This window comes from Protobothrops mucrosquamatus, unplaced genomic scaffold, assembly GCF_001527695.2.
Source record: "Protobothrops mucrosquamatus isolate PMUCROS unplaced genomic scaffold, P.Mucros_1.0 scaffold1727, whole genome shotgun sequence".
NCBI classification, from domain to species: Eukaryota; Metazoa; Chordata; class Lepidosauria; order Squamata; family Viperidae; genus Protobothrops; species Protobothrops mucrosquamatus.
Window position 1 is genome coordinate 1 of NW_015387874.1, and position 14,297 is coordinate 14,297.

Genomic DNA, 14,297 nt, shown 5'->3' on the forward strand with positions numbered 1-14,297 from the left:
GGGAAATGGTGGAAAACTATAATCACTAAATAATCTTTGTTGAAAATGAATCCTGTCCACAAAGAAGAAACCAGTATCTTTGCCCAGCCTCAGGAAAACTGTACAAAGGAGAGCTATACAAAATCCTAATCAAGTTAAAGATTTGCCATTTACATAGAAATGTATTGTCTGAATCGGTAATTCATAGAATTAACGCCTTTCTTTCAGTCTCCAGAATTCCTAGACAACACTGAAATAATTGATATTGGTAAAAAATGACATGATCATTGTAATTTATAATTTATACAATTGAAGTATAACCACAGCCTTAGCTAATTATATAGGGTCTCATTTAAGCTTTTAAAAAATCATATTGTGCTGTAATTTCTTGGATTAGACCTAAAATCAATTAATATTCAACCGTATGTTTGGGGCAGGTTTCAGTAAAAGAATGTTGGCAGTGCTTATCACTTCCCTTTAGAGAAATGAGGGGAATGGGAAATGGGAAGGTAAAAATCTGAGGGAGCAAAAATGTCATTATCAATACCAATTGGACATTCCTAAAGTTTTAGTTATGGGAGGGAAAAGGCGGGAAGTATGATGTTTCCAACAGAACCCTTTGAAACTACATACCAGTTTGCAAATGAACTGCTATATAACATCAAAAGAACCTCTGGAAGATAAAGGATTATCAAGAGGTACATATGGCTATAGGTATTCCTGCTGAATAATCTGCTGCTTTTGATGCATCACACTATATGAACTTCTGAAGGCAAGCCATTCACCAATTAATGGTGAATGGACCAATGGACTAGATGACCTCCAAGGTCCCTCCCATCTCTGTTATTCTGTTATGATTAGCATAAAGCCAACTTGCTTGTGAGAGGCTGCTAACCTTGTGGGTTTTAACTCTTTTTTTAAAAACTTCATATCAGCATTACAGGACTCTTTTTGTAATATTTTGACAGGATATATGTCCTTCCTCCTTCCTTTCTTATTCAGTGATCTCTTTCTTATTCAGTGACCTGCATTCTAAAGCCATGTCATTTTGTTTTCCCCTTTTACTTCTTTTTCTTCCTAATTCTGCTACCTTTCTGCCAACACCACCTCATTTTTTCTCTCTTGCTTTGCTGTTGGAAGTGTTTATCACTGTGTCTGGTATGTTTTTATTCAAAAGAGTGGTTTAATTGTGACACAGAGAATGGTCGGTATATAATGATCAAGGAATAAATTAATTTTATAAATCATACATGTTATCTAACAGACAATTAATTTTAATCAATACTTGTTAATTCAGTTAACATCTGGGGGAAAAGCTTCTGGTAGATATATACTTGCCCATGTTTTCATATATGTGCAAACACATATGCAGGTATTTAACATTTTGCAGGGGAAAGTGGAATTCCAGGATATGTATCAGATGGGATTGGCAATCATAGATAGACAAAATGGGAAAACTGGACAAAAAATCTTGTTAATAACCTTGATATAATTTAAATGATAGTAGCTCTTTCTTTGTCTGACTATGTGTTGTTGGACCAGATGAAGGGAAAAAATTAATTGGAAAAGACCTGGGGGGAAATGTATGAGGCACAATGTCTTCCAATATAATATCTAATAATGTTTGGTTTTCCCTGTGTGATTATACATTTTTAACAAATATTATGGCTTGGGGGAAAAAATCATTAAAAGGACAATCGAATGTGGATGGAACAATACAGGAAAGTGCGTGAAATACTAGATGGAGAAGACTGGGTTTTTTTCAACCTTAAAAAGTGTGTCCATATGACAAACAATGAAGAATTAATTTTGTGAATATCTTTTGTTATCAAGCTGGCATATAGAATAAACTCTATTTTCAAAGGGAAGGATCTGTTTTTCCAATTATTCAACCACACTATTAAGAGTGAATGAGGATTTTTTTCTTAGAACATATTTTTAATAATCATAGTTTATCCCCCACTAAAACAAAAATCAGGGGGAAAAGTTCACAACAGAAGATATATATATATATTGACTAAGATATATATATATATATATCTTAGTCAATATTTTTTCCTTTTCTCTAAAGGCACCTATTAAAATGTAAAAAGCGTAATTTTTTTCATGAAATCCTAAATAGTATTAAAGGACAATTGCTTATTTATCTACTGGGAATATTCATTTCTTTTGTGTGCCAGCATTAGAAGACTGTAAAAATAAAGATTGAACTGCTGTGCCAGCCCATTATGGATTGTGATACCCAAGAGTGAATAGAATGCCTTGTCTAGAATGCTTGAGTAAACATTACCTGAGGACAGAAAAGTTGCAATTACTAAATCCTTTCTTTATCATAAAAATAGGCTGAAAAATAAATAGAAAATGATTCAAATAAATTATTTTTAATGCGGCCCCCTGGTATAGTCCATCCATAATTAAAATTGATAATTGAAAAAAAATTAAATGCAATATTTAAAAATGATGAATTATGTCTAATTACACCCATTATAAAAATAGTAGGAAATATACTACATTCCCATATTTCTGCTTAGATTATTTGCATTCACTTCTACTACTGTTGGTCTTGAGTTTTTCATTGTGGCCTCTATACTGCGTACTTCTTTTCCAATTTAAAAGTCTCTCAAATCTAAACATTAATAAATACCCGAAAGCAAGCTATGTCTATATCTGTGAGATGGTATTTTTCTTAAGTTTACTCAATGAATAGTGAAATTTTATTTGCAAGAAAAGTGTAATCTACAAACACAGCAAGAAATCCACTTACTTATTCCTTTCTGATTCAGTCTTTGCAATAGGATTTTTTACAGTTTAATGAATTTGCAAACTTTTTCCAACAGATGGCAGTGTACTTCTCTCATAGATAAGTCAACATTTTTAAAGCAATTCCTAAAAAAAAAATTTCTGTTTTTAATTGGCCATTTTTTTCGACAATTTACTTTTAGACATAAATTGCATGCAGTTTAACATTACGTAAACTTGCTTCTCAGTAGATAAAAAAAAAACCTACAAATCATGTTTTCCTAATTTGGATCAACAAACATTTTTAACATTATAACAAAATAAATTTGATGACTGATGTTTAAAAAACAGAGAAATGAGTTTTATGGTATAAGGACCTATATTTCAGAACCTAAACTGCAATTTATTCAAGTCCTCTAAGTATATACAGTCCAAATGTAATTGAACAAATTGACATTGGTAAATACCCGAAGCATGATTTTGTGGGAATTGGAAATGATTTATGAAAGTCACAAAGACTATGCAATACTCCTATATCCACTTGCTTAGGAATACTGTGTATTGTTTCTTCAAAGTATTCTAGGCTGGGAATCCTGAACAGACACATATAGCATCTCATTGTGAGCTCTCATTTCTCTTTCCTTTGTATCATCAGATTGTAGACAGAATTTACAAGGGCTTAGGTACCTCTGGCTGTAGCCCTGATGTGTGTGTGTGTGTGTGTGTGTGTGTTTACAAATTTTGAAATTCCTGCTCCAAATATTTTGAAAATGGATCTACTTATTGGTAAGCAACACAACACATAGCTCACAAAAATAATTTGGAGTCATAATATCAATGTGTCAATGCTGGCCTAATTCACAACTGCATTTTGTCAACAAAATACTACGTTGTCCTTGTTTAAAATATAAAATATAAATAGATGTGGTTCTTGATATTTTATCTCCCCTTCTTCCGATCCTTTCTGAACACAGCAACCTCTACACAACATTAGAAATTTAGCATTTAATGTATAGAGAGAATGCAAGAAAAGTAAAGAGGATCCCAGAAGGGAATTAGAGAAAGATGTGCAAGAACCTTGAATCCAAAAGCAGTCTTACATGAATGGAATACAATTCTATGTAGAGTAGTGTTGTAAGGCAGGATTTGGGGAGAGAAGGTCTTAAGGTTTCACTCTTTGGAATCAGCAAGACAGATTTATTCTGACAATTGAAATGTTTCCATTTCCAGTTGTACCTTTACATGGAAGAGAACTGCTCATTACACTTCTTTTCAATTTTTGGAGGTGGATTGGGAGGTGTTTTTTTTAAAAACTTCATTAACAATATTGCAGGTATTTTCCTGGTCAACCTGCTCAGATATTCAGCCATTAATTTTCAGAAGGACCATTGATTTTCAGAAATATCTTCTCCTTGCCCATGGCTACCTGAGAGATTGCAGGCTGTACGAGCCAGGCATCTAGAATAATTTAAATCAGGGCTAGGAAACTTTATTAAACTTTTTTAAATAAATAAATGTGATTGTATCTATTGCCTCTACTGAAGTGGGCGGGTGGAGATGGTGGTAGTGAGGTTTTATATTGTGGATTTTTAATGCTGCATACCATCTGGAGTCAGGGTGTGTGAATTGGGCGCCATATAAATTTTATTTAAATAAATAACTAAATAGTGATAGGCTCCTAATACATGGCTCTTCATGGCCACCAAGCTCCTGGCTCCTTTCTAAAAGATTCTTTAATTAGGAGGGGGAAAAAGAGGGAAATTACTGTGCTGCAAAATAACATGGCCTAAAATCGTCTTTATTTGAAGCAATGCCTCTAGGCTTTAGAAAGTGTCAATTGGAAAACTACAAAACAATATAAGGAGCCAGCTTTTCTTCTTGCAAATGGATGTTTCAGGACTGGCTATGCAAATCATCATAATCATTTTGTGAGGAGGCAAATTTCTTGTGGTAGCAGTTTCAAGTGTACACGCTACATCTTCCCAACATTCTAATGCCCAATTTACTCAATAGTCCCAACGTTGACTTGACTGCCCTTAAAATGCATTGGAAACAATTTAGTGGAACAACAGAAAGATAACATGTTATTTCATAAAGAAGTTTTGTTGGTTTAGATAGCTTGTGCCACTCCCCATCGGAACCATTCTAGCTATCTGGGAACAAAGAAAAGAGTCAAGTTCCCAAGAGAGGATTACATTACATAATTCTCAAAAGAATCTGTACTAAATTTCCTAATTCCTTTGTTTAAAAAAAACCTTGAGATACAACCATTCATTTTTGTATTTTTCTGCCCTTTTCATGTATTTTGTATGTAAATGATAAAAATATTTCTATACAACCTTTTCTTTTTCCTCCACCACAAACTATTAAAAACTACACAAATCTGTATTCTTCAGTAGTAATTTAGACAGCAAATGTTAATTGTGTGACTTAGGATCTCAGGATCTAACTATTTTGTTGTTCATAACTGTAAAGCTGGCAGTCAAATGGCTGCTCTAGACAGAAAGAACTATTTCTCTGAAACCTTCTAGCTATCTAAGTGACTTGTAATAACAATGGACCTTCAACATTATAAATTAGCCCTTTCTATCTCCATGCTGAATTTCATTTTGGGAGGGCTTTTATGATAATAGATTGGATACTGATCAGAGCACATTCATTAATGGTTAAAAGCTCTAAGGCTTGCTCTGTGAGCATGTATCAATTTTTCTGTACATATGAAGAATGAAATATAAAGTAATGAACATGTTATTTACCTTGAGCAGCCTATAGCACTGTTACTCAGCAATGAAACCATTTTGTACAGTTCACTATTCTCATAACCAATGGTGCTTGACCTGATTACCAATTCCTCACGATCAGAGAAGATGTAGACAACGTTTTGCATTATTGGAAATTAGCTAGACAGAACAATTACTATGGGTATTTACCAAGGTGGGGATCTGCTTCAAAACACAGACATTTTTCATAAAGAGTGCCACTTAATGAGGGCAGGGGGCAACTACAAACATTTTCTCTACCAGTTTGCAGAAAAAATGTGATTACTCTCAGGAACATTAACATCTTAAGATTTTAAAAGGCAATGCATTAAAGAGTATATTCAAATACACTACCTTTTGCACAATCTTGGCCTCAAGGATATTAAGGCTACATTTAATTTTTATTTACAAAAATGTTGAAATGAAAAGGGCTGCAACTTTGCATAACCTTTCTTATTTATCTTTTATGGGAATTGTGTACCAACTGCTTCAAAGGCTTCTTTGCCGTTTATACATTTTTATTATTGAGGCAATTTCTCATAATCAGGAATCATGTAGTAAATACCATAACATCATGTCATCGCCTATGTAGGCACTCACAACAAATAGGTTGTGTCGAAATGAGGACATATGAGATGATATTGCAATGCAAACTTTGCTCTTATTACTCTCATCCAGATGCATGATGCAAGGACATAAATCATACTTTTAGTACCATGACCTTATTGTGCACATTTTGTCACTGGACTGACATCTCCCCACAGAAGTCTATGTTGCTACGGTTAATCAAATCTTTGTCTATGCCATGAATTAAATTAATAGGTATATAGTTATCTAAGCATGTCTGTATATTTATTTATATTTATTCATAAATACACAGTAACCTTTATTTGTAAATATGATAGGGTATAGATTGCTAAAAACATGGAATGAGCCTCCTAATTAATTAGTGGCTAAAATAAGAGAATTGAAACAAAAGCATAAAACTAGCCCAAGCAGACAACTGATGAAAGAATTGCAAGAAATTAGACACAATTAAATTTATTAGAAACAGAAGAATTACAGAAGAAAACAAAATTTGTCAAGCAGAAAAACTTTGAACGTGGAAATAAATCAGAAAAAGATGTTGCCATCAACATACGAAAAAGTAAAAGAAATATAGACAAAATCATCTACAAAGAAAGGGATCGACACTAAAGAATAGAACAATTGGCAGTTTTTTAAAAGAATTATGAGGCTAACATCACTAAAGCTGCTATGAATCAACGTATCATAAAGTCAGTCATCGAAGAATTTCATGATGAATGCAGACAAATACTAAGCACATTAAAAACTGTACAAGAAATTAAAAAGGCAATAAAACAAATTTAAAAAATATGAAAAGCAACAAGTTCCAATGGGCTAATAGTCAATATTACAAAGAATTTCAGGAGGAACCATTGACAAACACATTGAATGAAATTAAAACAATGACAATAAAGGTAGTGCTCAATGTATGATCACAACTGAGTCCAAAACTTCTGTTGCTAAATGAGATATTTGTTAAGTGAATTTTGCCCCATTTTACGACCTTTCTTGCCACATTTGTTAACTGAATCACTGCAGTTATTAAGTTAGTAACACTAATTTAAGTGTTAAGTGACTCTGGCTTCCCCACTAACTTTGCTTGTCAGAAGGTTGCAAAAGGTAATCACACGACCCCGGGATACTGCAACCATCATAAATATGAGTCATTTGCCAAGCTTCTGAATTTTGATCACTTAACCATGAAGAAGTTGCAATGGTCATCAATGTGAAAAATTGTCATAAGTCACTTTTTTCAATGCTGTTGTAACTTCGAATGGTCACTAAACAAACTGTTGTAAGTTGAGGAGTATATCTATACTAGGGGTCTTCAAACTCAGCCCTTTTATGACTTATGGACTTCAACTTGCAAAATTCCTCAGCCAGCACACCTGGCTGAGGAATTCTGGGAGTTGAAGTCCACGAGTCATAAAAGGGCCAAGTTTGAAGACCCCTTATCTATACCATCAACATGGAAACAGGCATACATAAGTTTGCTTCATGTAGAAGGGAATGAGCCAGATAAACCAGTCATATAGATCTGCTAAATATAGATTATAAAATATTTACAGTAATAGGAGTGACCGAATAAAGTAATTTGTTCCAGATAAAATATATATCGACCAAACAGGCTGTACTTTGAAGAGGAAAAGTAAGGATAATAGCTTGTTTGTAATCAGCATTATAAAACATATCAACATAGAATGGTGAGAAAGCTGCACTAATTTTTCTGGATGTGGAAAAAGCCTTTGACAACTTGCAGTGGCCATTTTTACTAGCCATATTGAATAAAATGAAGTCTAGAGAAGAGTTCAAAGCTTGAGTTAAAATATATTTCAGTGGCAAACAGCAAATATTATGGTTAATGGAACACCCTTCATTAAGCAAATGCAACAGGCACTTTCTCTCCAATTATTCTTCGCTGCTTTAAAAGTATTGGCAGAAAAGGGGATAAACAAATACCAGGTCCTAAAATCTGTAGAGAGGAATATAAGCTTGAATGTTATGCAGACAACATAAGTATTAACTATCACAGAACCAAAAAGCAATAAAGCAGTTGATGAAAACAATTCACAGCTTTGGAGAATTCTCCAGATATAAAATCTATATTAAACAACAAAAATAATTGCAAGGTATTTAACACAAGGAGAAGTAAATCTTTTGTGGGAAGAATCTGCCTGTCAAATAACCCACTCAGTGAAACATAATGGTTTGCATTTGACAGGTATTAATCAAGAAATATATTGAAACAACTATGCTAAATTATAGTAAGAAATCAAAAGAAATCTTAAAAAGGTAAAGAAATGTAAAGTTCCAATTCCAATTATCAAAATGAATGTATTACCCACGATAAATTACTTGTTTCAAATGTCATCAATCTCAGAGAAAACTATACAAGAATGATAAGAAATTGTCAGCAAAGTCATATGGAGTGGCTAAAGATCTAGAGTTAAATTTAGTCTTTTACAAGATTTGAAAAACAGAGATGGTCTTCCTCTCCCAAATTTTAAATTGTATCACAAAGCAGGTTGCCTATTATAGATAACAAGGTGGATAAAATTCCTGAATAGTTGAATATCAATATTGGAAGGAACTGGTCTAGCCCCTCTAGCTCCATAGGTATCTAGGGTAGTGGTATAAAATGTTTTACAGATGGTACACAATTCAACAATTTCCAAGATCGACAAATCATATATTAACAGGTGTTGGAAATGTCATGATATAGAAAAAATGTACCATCTTAGACATGTAAAACTCTCAAAAGTATTGAAAATTGAAATAACCAAGTACAATCCCAGAATACATTAACAATAAACAGCAAAACCATACTGAGATACATGCTTATTCCTGTGAGGATGAATTTTGCCCAACATTGGAAGAAAAATGCAATATCAATGATATCGGATTGAAAATTGATTGATTCAAAAAAGAAGTCAAACTTAAAAGAATAAGCAGTGATGGCAAAACTGGCGGCATATATCCACAACGGAAGTTTAATCAAATTCAAGCAAGAATAGTTTCCATATGTACAAAACAGCAAAACAAATAGAAATATTTTCAGCATGTTTGTAAACGGGATGTAAATGGCTATAAACACTGTAAATCAGTCAGAGTATAGAGAAAGGGGAAGGGGGAGATTAAATATCTATTTACTTTTTCTAAGTAGCTCTTTCTTTTTCCTTTTTCTTTTTTTTAATATTCATGAATAACAAATAATACAATGGACTTTAATATAAAGCTTTGATATTAAGCTCAAAGATCTAAACTTGAATGAATGAAACTAGGAAAACAAAAACAAAACAATCTTCAATCTGATTGAGCATTGTGATAACAGTATAGGTATTAGATTTAATGTCTTAGGGCCACTGTACTGTTTTAAATCAATACATTGTGATTTGCCCCTTTCATAAATATATTTAGAAACAACAAGGCTTCAATATTTGAAAAGATATTAAATCATCAACTGAGATCAATAAAAATCTCTAATTATTGCATAGAAAAATCTACCTTTTTCAGAACAATATCATGACTGATCCATCTTCTGCAAAGATAAACTATCAACAGTTACAGATCTACATCTACAGGTACACCTATCCATTACATTTTGATCAAATTCAATTGGAGAGGCCAAGCAGGATGGTGATTATATGGGAACACAATAACTAACTTCTAGGTGCTTTTATTAGTCGCCTTCAACAGGGTCTCAACATACAAATGTAATCAGCATCGCTTCATGGCTTAATAGACAGGTAGTAGCTGATGGATGTGACTAGGAAAGTAGTCAAAACTGGGCCATTGAAGAGCAACTATTAATGGGAATGGGCAAACTCTGAGATTACAGAAATCCCCAAAAAATGTTTTGAAATTACCTGAAGAGGGGAGAAAAACCTACCCCTTAAAGCTCAGTGGGGACATAGACTGCTGAGAGAAAAAGATGAAGTTAGGAGAAGATGAGGAATGGAGAAAGGATCAATTATTAAGTCAGGACAGGATGGCTGGATGCCACAGTCATTTTGATGTAGCTCTTACAAATTAATCTCAAGGCAAAGTGAAAGAACTTTGTACAATTTTGTCTCAATCCTGAATTCTGAGTTATGAAAATGTATATTAGAGATTCAAGATCTGATCTTTAAAATCTGCTTCAGAATACATTGGAATATGTCTGCAACAACTAAAAACAGATTTATCTTTTCTTGAAATTCTGTGTGGGAAAATTGCATTTTTATATATGTACACTCATGTACATTCCAAACCACTTTTAGAAATTGAATCCAAAGCATTGATACAGTATATGAGGTGAAGAAACAAACAATGATTTTTATACCATTTGCATCTTAATCACGGTATTAGTTAAATTAGTTAATTAGAATCATGTTATTGAAATTTACAATGATCCACTGCCAGATTACACCAGTTGAATTCTTTGGTTATTCCAGGAAGTATTGGTCCAGTTGTCTTGTTATATTTATTCAGCCATCATCCAAACAACAGCCTAAAACCAAATATGAAAGATAAAAATAAGAATCAACTTTTTTGAAAAATGCATTGAAGTTTTGGAGAAATATTAATTAAACTATGTATTTCAGATTGGAAAAAGCTATTGGAGAACTGTGATTGTTTATTTTTTTTTAAAAAGCCAACCAATTGTGGATGTGGTCAACACTTGATTGGGAAGCAACCAGTAAATCCCAAACTAGCTGTAGGCTAGTTTGGAATTTGGAGAACTATCCTAGAAGAAGGCCAAATCAAACCTCATCTCTCTTTATGCCAGGAAAACTATATGGGTTCATCCATTTTCAACATTCACCATGTTGAAAAAAATAGAATGAAATTGCTGTGGAAATTAATGAAGGTTATTAAGGACAAAATCTCATTGCAGTGTTTGACTTACTGACCACAGCAGAACTCAAAAGTGATTCATTTCCCAAATACAATAATATTTGCTAAGCAAGAGAGCAAATCTCTTGATCAGTGACAGCTGGATGCAGTCTGATTTAACCCTAACCCATAGCCCTAACCCATGTTCCTTTGCTGAAAATCAACTGTCTGATCTCTGGCTCTTGTGTGATCGTGTTAATTCTGCTTCTGACAGTCTGATATCTATACTGGCTGACAGCCTGACCTAGCTCTTAGAACCTTGGACTGATTTTGGACTATTCTTTGGCATGTTCCTGTTAACAGTAAACTATTCAGGTAAGCAACTGTTAGAGACTGTTTTGGTTTGCATGTTTTGACTGTGGTTATCTCTATGACCTTGAGTATACTTTACCACAGCAACTGTGTAAGAGTCAGTATTTGAAACCTGAAACAGGACAGTTTGATTCCTTAAACCTCAAAAAAGGCTTGCGAAATCTTTTGCCTGAGATTATGGAGAGCTTGTACCCAGCAGTGCAATCTTTGGTTCTGCCATCTTCAATCACCTAGTCTGCCTAAACAACAAAATGAGCACCAGCAGAGAAAGGTGTTTCTATCAATTATGATGCTCTCAGCCACCAATGGCTACCACTGCCCAGCACTCACTCTTCTTGTGGCAGAATGAATCCTATGCCCTGAATGATTATGAAGAGTAAAATAGTTGGACAAAGTCTTCAATTAATGCTGTCAAGATCTAGTGCCTGATACTTTTCTCTGTCATGCTTTTCAGCTTTCTGGACCAGTTCCTCTTCAGAGTGAAGACTGTTCAGAATGAAATATGTGATGCTGGGGGGTGGATGGGATAGTCATCAAAATAAGAAATTGGTGGATATAGTGCCTCTTAGAGTACCTCTGAACAGAGGCAGGGAAGCAATTTGTGGGTATTTGTGCTATGGCAACACTTTCACTTTCATTAACATGGATAGAATCAAGATCATATAAACTGTTAGAACCACTTTATAATGCCCGATAAGACCATACATGGAATATTGCATCCAGTTTTGGTTGTCATGGTATAAAAAGATGTTGAGACTCTAGAAAGAGTGCAGAGAAGAGCAACAAAGATGATTAGGGGACTGGAGGATAAAACATATGAAGAACGGTTGCAGGAATTGGGTATGTCTAGCTTAATGAAAAGAAGGATTGGGATGATATAATAGCAGTGTTCCAATATCTAAGCGGCTGTCACAAAAAAGAAGGGGTCAAGCTATTCTCCAAAGCACCTGAAGGCAGAACAAAAAGCAATGGATGGAAATTAAACAAGGAGAAAACCAACCTAGAAGGAAGGAGAAATTTTCTGAGAGAAAAATTAACTAGTGAAACGGTTTGTCTTCTGAAGTCATGGGTGTTCAATTATTGGAGGTTTTAAGAAGAGATTGGACAACCATTTGTCTGAAATGGTACAGGGTCTCCTGCTTGAGCAAGGAGTTGGACTAGTAGACCCCCCATCAGAGGTATATGGTATACTTATTATGTCTTTCTCAAGTTGTTATGTCTTGCCAGGATTCTAGCACAGAATGGCAGTCATTGCTAGACTGAATTCTTTGTTAACAATACAACTAAAATCATTGAGCAGCAAATTCAGATTCATGGAAACAAAAGAAGCCCATTATATTATTTCTGCAAGATTCAGAAAACCTGATGACTATATTGACCTCTTAATCACTTCCGTTGATTTTCTGCTGTGCTTGTTTATCAGATTCGTAGCACAACTGTCGGTCAGTAGATTTCATGTATATTATTGGTAGACAAATGAAGGCAAATATACATATCCCAGGATAATGTTGCAGGATACAATCTGAGTCGGTCACGAGGACCAGAGGTTTAATCTTCCAAGCTTTTGGACTTGTGCTGGAGCCCATCCTCCAGGATCTTCTCTCTCTCCAGAATGTATCTCCAGAATTGTTGGCAAAGTGTCATACAATTTGTATCAATGCTACCAATTAAATCCAATCTAGGATTCTGGGAACTGTAGTTTTAACCAGTGGTGGAATTCAAATACCTGAACAATCAGTTCTCTTATTCGATGCAGGTCTGGGCCTCCAAGGCCTAGAACAGACTTCCAGAAGTGGCATCCATGCACTTCCAGTGGGCTGTTCTAGGCCTGGGAGGCCTCCTCCAGACCTCCCAGACCTAGAACAGACTTCTGGAAGTGGCATCCACACACTTCCGGTGGGCCATTCTAGGCCTGGGAGGCCTCTTCTAGGCCTCCCAGGCCTAGACTGGACTTCTGAAATCCAGCTAGTTCTCCAAATGCAGCAAAACATAGCTACTGGTTCTACTGAACTGGTGCAAACTGGCTGAATCCCACCACTGGTTTTAACACATTTGAGTTAGAATAATCACATTAAAATGACAATTCCTTTAAAGCCTTTGGCCAGGTAAACCCTACCTTAACTGGAAAAATAATTCAAGGATTATTCATCATTTTCTTTTTTTTTTCAATGTAAAATTTTATTGTTTTTATCATAAAAAAAAAAGAAATACATCACAAATATTACACAATGTTATATCCCATCCCCCCACCCCCCGGACTTCCCAAACCAACCTAGGCTAATACTCAAATACATGTAAACAAATATTAATATCTCTAACTCCAAAGTCTAAACTTAAACAATCCATCTCCTCCGTATTAATAAAAATTATTCATTTAGTTAGTTCTTCAAATATCCAAAATCTTTACCGTTTCAGCAAGATAGTTTATCACCATCCCTTACTTATACAAAAAAAAGAAAAGAAAAAAAATTCCCATCTTCCGTAAAGTTAACAAGTTAATTCTGTCATTTCATGAAGCTACCCTATAAAAAATCATTTAGAACCCTTAATAAGGTTTACAACTTCAATTACTTAATTATCCTTCAATCGTTTTCAATTATAACAACATTATTATATTTATAATAATCTTCCTTTTAATAAAAATTATTCATTTAATTAATTCTTCAAATACCCAAAGTCTTTATCATTTCAGCAAGGTAAAAAAAAGAAAAAAGGAAAAATTCCCATCTTCCATAAAGTTAACAAGTAAATTCTATCATTTCATCAAACTACACCTATAAGAAATCATTTTAATCCCTTAATAAGGTTTACAACTTCAGTTACTTAGTTATCATTCAATTATTTATCAAATATACCATTAACAATAGGTCCACCTCCTTCAACCATTATTAAATCAAAAAAAGAAAAAAAAAGGGAACCTTTAGGACCTTAATTCCCATCCATTCATAGTTAAGTCAAACAAATTCAATTATTACAACATTATCATATTTATAATAGTCTTCCTTCGTCATTAAATCAGAAAAAAACCTTTAAGACATTTTTAACCCATCCGATAACATTTAATGT